The sequence below is a fragment of the Pongo pygmaeus genome, chromosome 1, assembly GCF_028885625.2.
Source record: "Pongo pygmaeus isolate AG05252 chromosome 1, NHGRI_mPonPyg2-v2.0_pri, whole genome shotgun sequence".
Taxonomy (NCBI): Eukaryota; Metazoa; Chordata; class Mammalia; order Primates; family Hominidae; genus Pongo; species Pongo pygmaeus.
In genome coordinates this window covers 17987597-18003109 of record NC_072373.2, presented here as the reverse complement: position 1 = coordinate 18003109, position 15513 = coordinate 17987597, and positions in this window count along the sequence as shown.

Genomic DNA, 15513 nt, shown 5'->3' with positions numbered 1-15513 from the left:
CGTGACACTCATGCTGTGCATGTACATGTTGAAGAATGAGTCAGATGACCTTTATTTCCTTGTAGGTCTGTTTGTAACACATGTCAAGTTTAGACAAAGACTTTGGAGTTTTGGGTGCAAGTGGCTAGACTTGTCTCCTGGCCAGCTCTGTCATTAGTGAAGCAAGCAGACAATGTGGAGGTGAAAGGAAAATGGGGTCCAGTGAAAACCAAATGAGGCTCTGCAGCAGAAGCAGCTCTAGGTGGCTGGGCGTGGTGGCTCACACCTGTAATCCCAGCACTTTGGGAGGCCGAGGCCAGTGGATCATGAGGTCAAGATATCGAGACCAGCCTGGCCAACATGGCGAAACCCCATCTCTACTAAAAATACAAAAGATTAGCTGGGCGTGGTGACATGTGCCTGTAGTCCCAGCTACTTGTGAGGCTGAGGCAGGAGAACTACTTGAACCCGGGAGGCAGAGGTTACAGTGAGCCAAGATAGCACCACTTCCTGGTGACAGAGCAAGACAAAAAAAAAAAAAAAAAAAAAAAAAAAAGGAGAAGCTCCAGGCATGAGAGCAGAGCTTATCACTTCTCAATTTCATCATTAACCACCCTCTCTCGACACTTTAAATAAACCTAAAATTATTGTGAAAGAATAGCATGCTTACTGTGCTACCAAGCTTCAAGCTTCAAAGTGTGTACTCTGTCCCCCACCCCAGACCTGCTGTTACACACACCCATACCTTTCAACCACATTGCTAGCCGGATGCAGAGGCTCCGGCCTGTAATCCCAGCACTTTGGGAGGCCAAGGCGAGAGGACCACTTGAGCCCAGGAGTGCAAGACCAGCCTGGGCAACATAGTGGACCCCATCTCTACAAAAAATACAAAAATTAGCTGGATGTAGTGGGACACACCTGTAGTCCCAGCTACTCAGGAGGCTGAAATGAGAGCATCGCTTGAGCCCGAGAAGTCAAGGCTGCAGTGAGCTGTAATTGCACCACTGTACTCCAACTTGGATGATGAATGAGACCTTGTCTGAAAAAAAAAAAAAAAACATGGCTTATGCCCCTCCACTACCTACTGCCTATAAATTCTGGAGCTGCTACTGCTTTGAAATAAGTAGAAAGAAAGCCTGCAGGCTGGGTATGGTGGCTTATGCCTATAATCCCAGCACTTTGGGAGGCTGAGACAGGCAGATCACTTGATGTCAGGAGTTCGAGACCAGCCTGGCCAACATGGTGAAACCCTGTCTCTACTAAAAATACAAAAAATTAGCCTGGCATAGTGGTAGGTGCCTGTAATCCCAGCTACTCAGAAGGCTGAGGCAGAAGAATTGCTTGAACCCAGGAGGTGGAGGTTGCAATGAGCCAAGATAAAATATAAAAAATTAGCCTGGCGTGGTGGTGGGCGCCTGTAATCCCAACTACTCAGGTGGCTGAGGCAGGAGAATCGCTTGAACCCAGGAGGTGGAGGTTGCAGTGAGCCGAGATCGCACCACTGCCCTCCAGCCTGGGTGACAGAGTGAGACTCCGTCACAAAAAAAAAAAAAAAAATGCTTGCAGCATCTGGTTTTTCAAGACCATCTCCCCATCAAACACAGTATAATGTAGTAGCCAAGAAAGCAGTATCTGGAGACTGACTGGGTTTGAAACCCAACTCTACCATATACTAGCCTTGTGTGGTCTTGTGTAATTCACTTGCGCAAAGTCTCAAAGCTTCAGCTTTCCTTTTCATAAAATGGAGATGATACCTACCCACCTCTTGTAGTTGTTGGGAAGATTAAATATAAGTGTAGATATCTTAATCCGTTTGTTCTACTATACTAAAATGCCTGAGATTGGGTAATTTATAAATAATAGAAATTTATTTCTCACAGCTCTGGAAGCTGGAGAGTCCAAGCTTAAGGCACCAGCAGGGTTGGTGTCTGGTAAGAGCCTGGTCTTTGCTTCTAAAGTGACACCTTGCTGCTGCATCCCCCAGAGGGAATGAACACTCTGTCCTCACGTGGCAGAAGGGCGGGAAGTGGAAGAAAGGGCCTAAGCTGGGTCCCCCCAGTCCTTCTAAAAGGCACTAATCTCATGGATAAGGGCAGACCCCTCATGGCCTAATCATCTCCTAAAGGCCTCCCTTATACCACCACAATGGGGACTAAGTTCCGGCACATGACTTTTGGGGGCATTCAGATCACAGCTCTGGTAAAATGTTTGAAACAGTTCTTCGGCAATAAGCGTAATCTGTCATTACTACGCCTACTAACTGGGACAAACCCTGCTTGGCTTCTGAGAGAAAATGAGATTGGATGCCTTCAGGGTGGTTGGTACAGCCATAGGCATTTGCATCCTTCACTCACAACCTGCCCGGCCAGCTGCTCAACATTATATTGTGGCACATTGCTGCAGCACCCCACTCACAGATATCTGCCACCTTCCAAGTTCAGCTGAGCCACGGCAGAAATCACAACTCTTCCCTCCTCCCTTCCTCCCATCAATAAAATGGAATTATTCAGCGTGAGGTAGAAAATAGATTTTTTTTTTTTTTTTTTTTTTTGAGACGGAGTCTCGCTCTGTCACACAGGCTGGAGTGCAATGGCGCGATCTCGGCTCACTGCAAGCCCCACCTCCCGGGTTCACGCCATTCTCCTGCCTCAGCCTCCCAAGTAGCTGGGACTACAGGCGCCCGCCACCACGCCCGGCTAATTTTTTGTATTTTTAGTGGAGATGGGGTTTCACCGTGTTAGCCAGGATGGTCTCCATCTCTTGATGGAGGTTTGATGATGGTTTATCTCTTGCAATTCCATTTTCAAGTTTTTGTTTTTCATGTTTGACTTTGCCCCCCAAGTTATCTATGATCTTTCCTGTCCATTCACACTTAGGAGGGAGACACCCAAAGCAGGCTATTGAGTTGTAGGCTTCCCACATAATGGGCTGCACAGGTAGGGTACTAGGACAGGGACTTGGCAGTTTTCTTAGGAGATCCCAAACTTCACTACATTTTGGTCTTTTTCTGTTTGGCCAGTCAGTTTTTCCAGAAAGGAATCTTCCATTCTTCTGCCTGAAATAAATAGTGACTGTCAGCACTCCCACGTGCCTAGCTGTGCTTAGTGAATACAAGCATAGGGTCAGAAGGGTAAGCGTCGAGTCTTCTGGACGTGGAGGAGGAGCTGCCTGGTGGGGTGAGCTGGGCAGGTTCTTCACAAGGCTGACTGCTGACTGCTCTTACATAGACTTGCAAGCAGTCTTCCTCCCCACACTCTTGCCTTCCTAGTACATCTAATTCCCTCAGTCTTCCTTGGTTCTATGGCACAAATTGTTTGGCTTCACATCCTACAGGTTAAGGTTCTGATCTATCTAGTCAGGTAACACTCTTCTAATGGCTTTCAGTTTATAAGTATCAAGTTGCAGTGTTTTAGCCAAATTTCTCTTGATTGCCTGCTTTTAGAAAAAGATGTTCATCAATTTAAAGCATACAGACTAGATGCAGTGGCTCACGCCTGTAATCTCAGTGCTTTGGAAGGCCAAGGTGGGAGGACTGCTTGAGGACAGGAGTTCAAGACCAGCCTAGGCAACTATAGCAAGACCCTGTCTCCACAAAAATAAAAATTAAGTAGGCATTGTGGTTCATGCCTGTTAGTCCTAGCTACACTGGAGGCTAAAGGCAGGAGGATCACTCGGGCTTAGGAGTTGGAGGCTGCAGTGAGCTATGATCACACCTCTGCACTCCAACCTAGGCAACAGAGCAAGACCCTGTCTTTAAAAAAATAAAATAATAAAGCACATGTAGTACCTCTTTGTCAAAAAATTGCCCTTCTAATTTTTTTTTCTTTTTTTTACTTTCATTGTGATTTTTTTAGTAGGTAGTCTTCTGAAAAATCAGTTTTCCCTCTTGGGGAAAATTTTCATCTGCATGTAACATGGCAGACTGCACTAGAATTGTTGGGACCAGCTGGAAGGCCACTAGGGCCCCTGAGTGCCGTTTCTATTGATCTACAAAGAGCCTTTTTTTATTTTTTTATTTTTATTTATTTATTTTTTCCAGACAGAGTCCTACTCCATTGCTCAGGCTGGAGTGCCGTGCGTGATCTCAGCTCACTGCAACCTCCACCTCCCAGGTTCAAGCGATTCTCCCACCTCACCCTCCCGAGTAGCTGGGACCACAGGTGTGTGCCACTATGCCCAGCTGGTGTTTTGTTGTTGTTGTTGTTTGTTTGTTTGTTTGTTTTTTGTAGAGATAAGGTTTCACCATGTTGGCCAGGCTGGTCTCGAACCGCTGACCTGATCTGCCCACCTTGGCCTCCCAAAGTGGGCAGGTTACAGGCATGAGCCACTGCACCTGGCCAGATCTACAAAGAGTTATACCCTTGAGACCACACCTCGCTTGCATGGGACTTTCAGGAAGTTTGAACTAGCACCTTTTGCGTTGTCTGGAACAAAACCAGATAGAGAACAGCTCCTGGGAGTTGGGCAGTGAGAGAAACCTATTAGAAGCTATTGACCATGAAACAGCAGGAAGCTTGGAGGAAAGAATATAATTATCTCAGGGGAAAGCAAATGGATTTGAGATCCAGTAAATCCTTTGCTGTTTCCATGTAGATTCTTAAGACTTGAAACCTATGCTTTATTTGGAAACTGGGCCATTTAAATCCTGAGAACAAAAAGGAAACAATTCCACAAATAGCTAGTGCATAAAATTAAACTTTTCTTAGAACGTGCAGTCCTACTTCTGCTGTGTTAAATGAAATGAGTTTTCTGACTGCTTCAATTTGACAGCAGAGACAAAGCAATTTGTTCAGCTTTTTAATTTTATTATTTATTTATTTTTTTATTTTTATTTTTTTTTATATATAGGGTCTCACTCTGTCACCCAAGCTGGAGTGCAGTGGCACAATCACAGCTCACTGCAGCCTCAACCTCCCCAGGCTCAGGTGATCCTCCCACCTCATCCTCCCGAGTAGCGGGGACTACAGGAGTGCACCACTATGCCCAGCTAAGGTTTTGTATTTTTTTATAGAGACAAGATTTTGCCATGTTGCTCAGGCTGGTCTTCGACTCATAGGCTTAAGCAGTCTGCCCGCCTAGGCTTCCCAAAGTGCTGGGATTACAGGCATGAGCCATGGTGCAGGGCCTTGTTCAACTTTTGATATCCATGGGGAACTCTCATAGGTAGAATGATTTATCAGTTTCTTTTTTTTTTTTCTGAGATGGAGTTTCACTCTTGTCACCCAGGCTGGAGTGCAATGGCACGATCTCAGCTTGGCAGAGCAGCACTCAGGTATTGCTGGCTAGCTGTGTTTATAGCTACTCCTTATTTATAAGCTAAATAAGGGGCAGGTTATTCACGAATTTTCTACAAAAGAGGTTAGGAGTTCCCGGGACTGAGAGCTCCTCCCCTTTTAAATCATATAAAGTAACTTCCCAGGGCATCGTGGCTGGGGCATTTGTAAACTAATGTAAACATTTGCTGGTGGGAGTGCCTTTTCGCATGCAAATGCATTCAATTAGCATATAATGAGCAGTGAGGGCAACTAGAGGTTGCTTTTGTTGCCATCTTGGTTTAGATGGTTTTGGCCAGTTTCTTTTTCTTTTTTTTTTTTTTTCTCTCGCTCTGTCGCCCAGGCTGGAGTGCAGTGGCGCGATCTCGGCTCACAGCAAGCTCCACCTCCCGGGTTCACGCCATTCTCCTGCCTCAACCTCCTGAGTAGCTAGGACTACAGGTGCCCGCCACCACGCCCGGCTAATTTTTTGTATTTTTGGTGGAGACGGGGTTTCACTGTGTTAGCCAGGATGGTCTCGATCTCCTGACCTCGTGATCCGCCTGCCTTGGCCTCCCAAAGTGCTGGGATTACAGGCGTGAGCCACTAAGCCCAGCCAGCCAGTTTCTTTACTGCATCCTTTTTGACCAGATCCTGTTTCAATCAGCTGGGTTGTGACCAGTGCTCAGAAAACAAGTCCTGCTGGTCTCCTGCCTCAGTGTGACTACATGAGCTCCTTTTGCATAGGAATCCCATGGAAACTTACTGCTGCAAAATCAAGCACAGTTCAAGAAATCCTATCAGATTTGTTATCTCAGCTTCCCCTCATGGGTCTTACAGATGTCAAGAAAATGATGCCCATTCACAAAAGAATGGGCAAAGTCAAAGGAAATAGTCAAGGGACTTGTCCCAGCAGGGTGGAAATTTTCAAATATTAAGAACTGGGGGCCGGGTGTGGTGGATCACCTTTGGGGGCCAAAGCACACTTTGGGAGGCCGAGGTGGGTGGATCACCTGAGGTCAGGAGTTCGTGACCAGCCTGGCTAACATGGTGAAACCCTGTCTCTACTAAAAATACAAAAATTAGTCGGGTGTGGTGGCAGGCACCTGTAGTCCCAGCTACTCAGGAGGCTGAGGTGAGAGAATGGCTTAAACCTGGGAGGTGGAGGTTACAGTGAGCCAAGATCGCATCATTGCACTCCAGCCTGGGTGACAGAGCAAGACGCAAAAAAAAAAAAAAAAAAAAAAAAAGAACTGGGATGGGCCGGGCATGGTGGCTCATGCCTGTAATCCCAGCACTTTGGAAGGCCGAGGCAGGCGGATCACTTGAGGTCAGGAGTTCAAGACTACCCTGGCCAACATGGTGAAGCCCCATCTCTACTAAAAATACAAAAATTAGCCAGGCATGGCAGCACATGCCTGTAGTCCCAGCTACTCAGGAGGCTGAAGCAAGAGAATTGCTTGAACCCGGGAGGTAGAGATTGCAGTGAGTCGAGATCGCACCACTGCACTCCAGCCTGGGTGACAGAGTGAGACTCCATCTCAAAAAAAAAAAAACAAAACAAAAATGAAGTGGGATGAAAAAGCTGAATATTGACGAATCAAAAGAAAGATCTTATCGCAGCATGATGGGAGGTTCAGTGGACTCACAAGTGCCCCTGGTAGTGTCCCAACTTTGAAGGCCCCTAAACAGATCCACCCTATTTACCAGAGTTTGCAGGAATTTGAAAAGACTGAAGGCAAAGATGAAAATGAGCAATCTGACCTCGAATCACTGGGGCTAGTGGTCAGGCACATGAAGCAGGACAAAGACTGGTGCAGGGGTCAGGGTCCCTTGACCTGATCCTCAACAGAGATCCGGGGCTTGTGCATATATGTGAGGATAATGGAAATAGGGTGGAGAAAAACTTCTGAGAGTCCTTCCCCCAGGATCCCAATGCATTATGTTATCAATACCTGTTGGTGAAGTCCTAATTGGGTGACAGTTTGCTAGGGAGCATCTGGGGATATAGAGATTGATGAGATGAAGGTGAAAGTTTGCATGAAAATTGGAACATTAGAACAGACTTCATGTGAAGTGCTTGTGTCTCCTCTACCTAAGTGTATTATTAGATGGAATGATGTCTGACTGGGAGCACTTCCCATTCCTAGTATTATAAAATCAAAGGTATGTAAGTTTGCCCTTCTGCAATCATTAATTGGGCATACTAAATGGGAACCTATAGAATTGCCTGAGCCCACATAGCTTGTTAATTTGACACAATGTCAGATGAACCCTAGTAGACAAAAAGAGCATACCACTTTAACTGCTGACATGTTAGAAGTTGGAGTGCTGGTACTAACAAATGTTCTGTACAAATGTCCTGTGTGGCCCATGAAAAAGGGAAGTGGCTCATCAAGATTACAGTAGATTTTCCAGGCTCGAATAAAGTAGTACTGGCCAGGTGCGGTGGCGCACACCTGTAATCCCAGCATTTTGGGAGGCTGAGGTGAGAAGTCACCTGAGGTCAGGAGATCCAGACCAGCCTGGCCATCATGGTGAAACCTCACTGCTATTAAAAATAAAAAATTACCTGGGTGTGGTGGCACGTGCCTGTAGTTCCAGCTACTCGGGAGGCTGAGGCAGGAGAATCGCTTGAACCTGAGAGGTGAATGTTGCAGTGAGCTGAGATTGCGCCACTGCACTCCACCCTGGGCGACAGATTGAAACTCCATCTCAAAAAAATAAAAAATAAATAAATAAATAAATAAATAAAAATAAAGTAGTCCTGCCTACAGCACGAGCAGTTCCTGATATGGTTTCAATAGTGCAAAAAAAATACAATGTCTGGCAAATGTTTTTGCTTTATCACAATCTTAGAAAAGAGTCAAACACAGTTTGCCTTTATGTGGGAAGGATCCCAGCTTACTACATTGTATTGCCACATGGTTATTTGAATTCACCACTTGACTACTGTGTCAATACACTACCTTGCTAATGCCACAATCACATCAGAAACTGAAAAACAAGTCAGGATTGGAAAATGTTTTAAAAACAACAATAAAAATAATACAAATTTTAAAAATAATAGAACAGGCTGAGCGCAGGGCTCACGCCTGTAATCCTAGCACTGTGGGAGGCCAATGCGGGTGGATTACCTGAGCTCAGGAGTTCAAGACCAGCCTGGGCAACACAGTGCAACCCCGTCTCTACTAAAATACAAAAAATTAGCCAGGCGTGGTTGTGGGCTCCTGTAGTCCCAGCTACTTGGGAGGCTGCAGCAGGAGAGGATCTCTTGAACCTGGGAGACGGAAGTTGCAGCAACAGAGCGAGACTCCGTCTCCAAAAATAATAATAATAATAGAACAACTATTTCCATAGCATTTGCTCTGCGTTAGTTATTGTAAGTAATCTAGTGATGATTTAAAATATAGGGAAGGATGTGCATGGGTTATATGCAAATACTATGTCATTTTTAAAAAGATACTTCAGCCCCTTGAGATTTTAGTATCCCCTTAGGGAGGGGTCCTAGAACTAATTCCCCACAGATACCCAGGGACACCTGTATCTGAAATTGCATTTCCACAGACTAGAGTCTATGGTAAAAGCCCACGAGTGCTGCCTAATGGTGAGCACTTGAATTTTGGCCCAGAAAATTTCCAGATGGGACAGTATGGTATGTGTCATTTCGGAGACAATTATTGGGTTGCTATTTTGGGGGATTAAAACTGCTCTTAGGACTGAAGGATATTAAATATTCTGAAGATCTGACATACCCATGATGTCTTGGGTGATGTCAGAGAAATACTAATGAGGAAGCTACTGCCCAGAAGAGCTGACTTGGTAATAAAATGGAAATAATTTATACAGGAACATGATACTGGAAGAATGCAAAGAGGTTTGCATCATATATTCACAAGCAGGTAGGCTCATTACCTCTAGGACCAACTTTGGAACCATCTGAGGCGCTGCCCGATCCTATAGACATGTGGCTGGTGATGCCTCGTGAACACCTCTCCACTGACCAATGAAAATCTCCGTGGTTTACATTAACACTTCTAAAGTAGAAGGTCAGCATCCTGTTTGGAAAGGTCCCCACTGTAACCAACTGATGGTAAAATGAATTGAAGAGGTTGAGAACAAGTAAGCTCAGTGAGCTCAACTGCATGCTATTTTCCTTGCAGTGATGGAAGAATTAAACTACAGTCAGAGCCCTGAAGTCTAGGTGTGTCTGGAATTGGTGGGTTCTTGGTCTCACTCACTTCCAGAATGAAGCCGTGGACCCTTGCGGTGAGTGTTACAGTTCTTAAAGGTGGCGTGTCCAGAGTTTGTTCCTTCTGATGTTCGGATGTGTTCCGAGTTTCTTCTGGTGGGTTCATGGTCTCGCTGGTTCAGGAGTGAAGCTGCAGACCTTCCCTGCCAGTGTTACAGCTCTTAAGGCGGCGCATCTGGAGTTGTTTTGTTTCTCCCGGTGGGTTCGTGGTCTCGCTGGCTTCAGGAGTGAGACTGCAGACCTTCGCGGTGAGTGTTACAGCTCATACAGGCAGTGTGGACCCAAAGAGTGAGCAGCAGCAAGATTTATTGTAAAGAGCAAAAGAACAAAGCTTCCACAGTGTGGGAGGGGACCCGCTCAGATTGCCCCCGCTGGCTCCGGTGGCCTGTTTTTATTCTTATCTGGCCCCCACCCACATCCTGCTGATTGGTCCATTTTACAGAGAGCCGAGTGGTCTGTCTTGACAGGGCGCTGATTGGTGCGTTTACAATCCCTGAGCTAGACACAAAGGTTCTCCACCGTCCCCACCAGATTAGTTAGCTACAGAGTATCCACACAAAGGTTCTCCAAGGCCCCACCAGAGTAGCTAGATACAGAGTGTCGATTGGTGCATTCACAAACCCTGAGCTAGACACAGGGTGCTGATTGGTGTGTTTACAAACCTTGAGCTAGACATAAAGGTTCTCCACATCCCCACCAGACTCAGGAGCCCAGCTGGCTTCACCCAGTGGATCCTGCATCAAGGCTGCAGGTAGAGCTGCCTGCCAGTCCCTCGCCGTGCACCCGCACTCTTCGGCCCTTGGGTAGTCGATGGGACTGGGCACCATGGAGCAGAGGATGGCGCTGGTCGGGGAGGCTCTGGCCGCACAGGAGCCCATGGAGAGGGTGGGAGGCTCGGGCATGGCGGGCTGCAGGTCCCAGCCCTGCCCCGCGGGAAGGCAGCTAAGGCCCGGTGAGAAATCGAGGGCAGCGCCAGTGGGCTGGCACTGCTGGGGGACCGAGTACACCCTCCGCAGCCGCTGGCCCGGGTGCTAAGTCCCTCATTGCCCGGGGAGGCAGGGCCGGCCGGCTGCTCCGAGTGCGGAGCTTGCCAAGCCCACGCCCACCCAGAACTCCAGCTGGCCGGTAAGCGCCGGGTGCAGCCCCGGTTCCCGCTCGCGCCTCTCCCTCCACACCTCCCTGCAAGCTGAGGGAGTGGGCCCTGGCCTTGGCCAGCCCAGAAAGGGGCTCCCACAGTGCAGCGGTGGGCTGAGGGGCTCCTTAAGTGCCGCCAAAGTGGGAGCCCAGGCAGAAGAGGTGCCGAGAGTGAGCCAGGGCTGTGAGGACTGCCAGCACGCTGTCATCTCTCACCTTGGCCAAGGATGTGGATCTCACCCTTTACTTTCTGCCTTAGAAGTAATCTTATTTCCTAGGCTGGGCATGGTGGCTCACGCCTGTAATCCCAGCACTTTGAGAGGCTGAGGCGGGCGGATCACGAGGTCAAGAGATCAAGACCATCCTGGCCAACATGGTGAAAACCCATCTCTACTAAAAATACAAAAAGAATTAGATGGGCGTCGTGGCACATGCCTGTAGTCCCAGCTACTCGGGAGGCTGAGGTGGGAGCATCGCTTGAATCCAGGAGGTGGAGGTTGCAGTGAGCCGAGATCGTGCCACTGCACTCCAGCCTGGCGAGGGAGTGAGACTCTGTAACAAAAAAAAAAAAAAAAAAAGTAATCTTATCTCCTTACACAGATGTAATTATTTTAAATTTTATTTTGTAATACTCTTCAGCAGCAGGCTTGATCTGAAGCTTCCTATTCAACTATTGCAAGATGGGCATTGCCTGCTGTATTTTTTCCACCTCATTCTTTTATCCACTTGGAATATATTTATGTGATGAACCTAACCCCAGCCTCACATCGTCTCCAGACAGGACGTTCTTTCTTGCATAATTTAGCCCTATGCTATTGCTTTGTAAGAGCACCATGAACTCTTCCCTGAAGTGGGGACTGTGTTGGCCTTTGTAAATGAGAAGGGCTGGGGACAGGCACAGACACTCAGCATCTCTCTACCCAACTAATGACTTGAAGCAACATTTATGACCTCACAGTTAGGAACATGGGCCCTAACTGTGGGGTCAAGCGATTCTCCAGCCTCCCCAGTAGCTGGGACTACAGGCGCCCACCACCATGCCCGGCTAATTTTTTATATTTTTAGTAGAGACAGGGTTTCACCGTGTTAGCCAGGATGGTCTCAATCTCCTGACCTTGTGATCTGCCCGCCTTGGCCTCCCAAAGTGCTGGGATTACAGGTGTGAGCCACCACGCCCAGGCCATATATATTCTAATACCATCACTTTGGAAGTTAGGATTTCAACATAGGAATTTCCACAGGGACAGCAACATTCAGACCATAGCAAAGGCCTCCCGGAGGCTGCTGCCTCAACTGCATCAAAACTGCCGCTAAAGCCTCCTGGAGGCTGCTCCCTCAACTGCATCTTCAGCAGTCTAGGGTGTGTCAGTTCAGGGATAACAGAAGGCTACCTTTCAAAGTTATGTCTCAATAAGAAGGTCACCGGTTGTGGCTTGTAGAAAGTTTCTTATTAGTGTTCTTCAGATAACTATGAACGAAAGAATTCTAGGTGGTTGTTTGGTTTTCTAAATCTCATTTATGAAGAGTTTGCATTTCTTTTGTGATTTTGACAGAAACAGAGTCCTTCTTCATGCTTGTAAGCTGTGGGTAAGGTAGTCCTATGGCTATGGGCTTTTATAAGGACCTGTGGACACCCACTGCTTGGTTTCCTTTTAGGTTCGATTTCCTGTCTTCTAGGTTTTATGTTTCTCGTTGAAATTAAGGGTTGAGAATATAGGTAGGTGTATATTTATTTATCCCTCAATTCTGGAGAGAAGAAGATCTGTTTTCAAGGCATCTGAGCCTCAGAAACTATACCTTTAAGTCAGTGGTTGTCAAGTAAGGGCAATTTTGCAATGTCTGCAGAGAATTTTGATTGTCACAACTGGGGAGTGCTACTGGCACCTCCTGGGCTGAGGCCAAGGATGCTGTGGAGCACCCTGAAACAAAGGTCAGCCCCCCAACGAAGAGTCATCTAGTCCCAAATGTCACTAGTACTGCTGCTCCTGGGGTCAATTTTACCTTCTCCCCTGCCACCGAGAAAGCTGAAGGAAGGATGAGAGCCCAGGCACTCAGCCAGACTCCTGGACATGTGGACCATGGAATTACCTGACTAAGGCTGCAGATTTAAAAATGCCATCCAGCTTTAATTTTTGGAGTGTAAGAGACAAGCATCATTAAGAGGAATTTATTTAAAGCATTTTCCTGGAACAAAATGATATTTGTTTAGAGATATAGCTGCAGCCAGAGATGTTAAAACTTCTGTCCACAGTTTGACATCTGTCTATGGGTTTGCATCATTCTCTTCTCTAGTTACCAACTAGGGGTCTTTATTTCTTGTGGTCCCTGCGCCTTCCAGTTGCTCGTGAGCTTCATGTCACAAAATCGAGGGTTACAGAGAAAGATTGACCCCTTCATGCTGCCTTCAGCTTCCAGGAAGTACCATGTCTGTCCACGTCTGGCTAGATAACTCTCTGGGCAGCTGCTGCCAGAATTATGTGGCTGAAATGAGGAAGAAGAAGCCCTTCCCTGAAAGACGGGTTGTGCCAGGGGCCAAGGTGGAGTGTTCTATGTTCTAAGAGGACACTTTCTGAATCGGGCCCCTGAGTTGATGTTATGTCTCTTGACTGGGGAGTAATCACCAGGACTTTGGGGTTCCTAGAATTGGATTACAGTGTGATGGCTGGGTTTATGTCACAGTGGAGGCTGACACTGAGACCTAGGAGTAGAGCTGAGAAACATCTGAGGCAACCTTGAAGCTGGCCTGGCAGCTGGACTGTGCAGGACTCTGGGGACGAGGAAAGACTGCAGCTGGGTGGGGCAGATGTGGACATTGCAAGCATGGGTACTGTGGCTGAAGACACGGCCAGACAGTGTAGGAGTGGGCACTGGGGATGAGCTGGGGAGTGCAGGTGGAAGGACCTGGGAGTGAGGAAAGGCTGCAGCCCCTGCGCTGCTGCTGCCAGAGGTTCCCACCTAGCAGGAATTGATTTGCATTCTCCTTGCAGTGCCTGTAACAGTGTATACAGTTGTCCCTCAGTATCCTTGGGAGATCCTTCCAAGACTCCCAATCTGCAGATGTTCAAATACCTTATTTAAAACAAATTTTATTTGCATAGAACCCAAGCACATCTTCCCATATACTTGAAATCATCTATACCTGAAACAATGTAAATGCTGTGTAAATAGGTATTCTAGTTTTTTGCTTGTATTTTGTTTTGTTATTTTTATTGTGTTTATTTTTCCAAATATATTTGATCCAAACAAGGTTGTTTGAATCCCAGGATGCAGAGGACCAATAGAAACTGATTTCTGTGAGCAACAACATAATGGGATTTATCAACTTGAGTACAACAGCAGGCATCACTGTGGTCCCTGCGCTGGGCTGTGTGTGAGTGCACTGCATCCTCGGGCATTGTCCCTCTGTGATGGGGGCCCAGTTTGCCGAAGTTCCACTGAGGCAGGACTCAGCACTAGGCAGTGAACAGATCCCGTTTCTGAGGTGTCTTCTACATGTTCTGCTGCCACAGGGATGAGGAGCAACCTTGGCTCCACCTGTCTCCACCAATGTGTAAAGCCAATTTCCTACGGAAGGCAGGGAACACCACCACCTCCCACCTGCAGTCCCCTACCCTATGCAGTTTACACAGTGTCCCTTCATTCGTAAGTTGTTATGGTAAAGAAAGAAGTCAGTAGCAAAATGACCCTCTTATGGACTTATGAAATGGGGTTGTCATGGGGAACAGTGATCTGCTGGGGACCTGGGGGCCTTGATACTGAGCAAGTGAGCAGGCAGCTGTCCTTTAACAGCTACTGTTTGTCCAGCGTGCAAGTAAGTTAGTCCCAGTGACTCCGGTAGACCATGATGGTGATAATGCAAGAGGGGCGCTAACTTGAAATAGTGGCCTTACACGGATCACAAAGTCAAGAGATCAAGACCAGCCTGGCCAACATGGTAAAACCCTGTCTCTATTAAAAATACAAAAATTAGCCGGGTGTGGTGGCACATGCCTGTAGTTCTAGCTACTAAGGAGGCTGAGGCAGGAGAATTGCTTGAACCTGGGAGGCAGAGGTTCCAGTGAGCTGAGATGCGCCATTGTGCTCCAGCCTGGCAACAGAGCGAGACTTTGTCTGGGTGGTGGGGCGGGGGGGTGGGGTGGAGAAGCTTTTGTGGAACAGTTCAGAGGAACACAAAAAAGAGAGATTGTGCTGATGCCCTTCATCCCTGTCACTGTCTTAGATAACCGTCAACGCATGGCCAGGGTAATCATTTCACTAAATAGTCATTAAATATTCTAGTTTGTATCTTTCAAAGAGAACTTTTTTTTTTTTTTTTTTTTTTTGAGACAGAGTCTTGCTCTGTCGCCCAGGCTGGAGTGCAGTGGCGAGATCTCAGCTCATTGCAACTTCCGCCTCCCGAGTTCAAGCAATTTTCCTGCCTCAGCCTCCCAAGAAGCTGGGATTACAGGTACCCACCACCACACCCAGCTAATTCTTTGTATTTTTAGTAGAGATGGGGTTTTGCCATGTTGGCCAGGCTGGTCTCAATCTCCTGACCTCAGGTGATCTACCCACCTTGGCCTCCCAAAGGCTGTCTAAAAAAACAAAAAGAAATAGTGGCCTTACATGTGCTGCACTAAGAGCTTCACAGATACTCACCCAGACCAATCTTCAGAGACAGGGAGCATCCCCATGAGAAGTAGAGGAAGCTGAAGATGAGGAGCTGATCCCCTCACACTGTACCGTAGTCCCCTCTCATCGCCCGAGATGTGTTGCAAGACCCCGGATGATGCCCGAAACCACAGCTAATACTGACCTATATATACTGCTTTTTTTCTATACATACATACCTATGTTCAAGGTTAATTACAAAATTAAGTACAGTGACAGATCAACAAGAGTAAAGTAGAACAATTA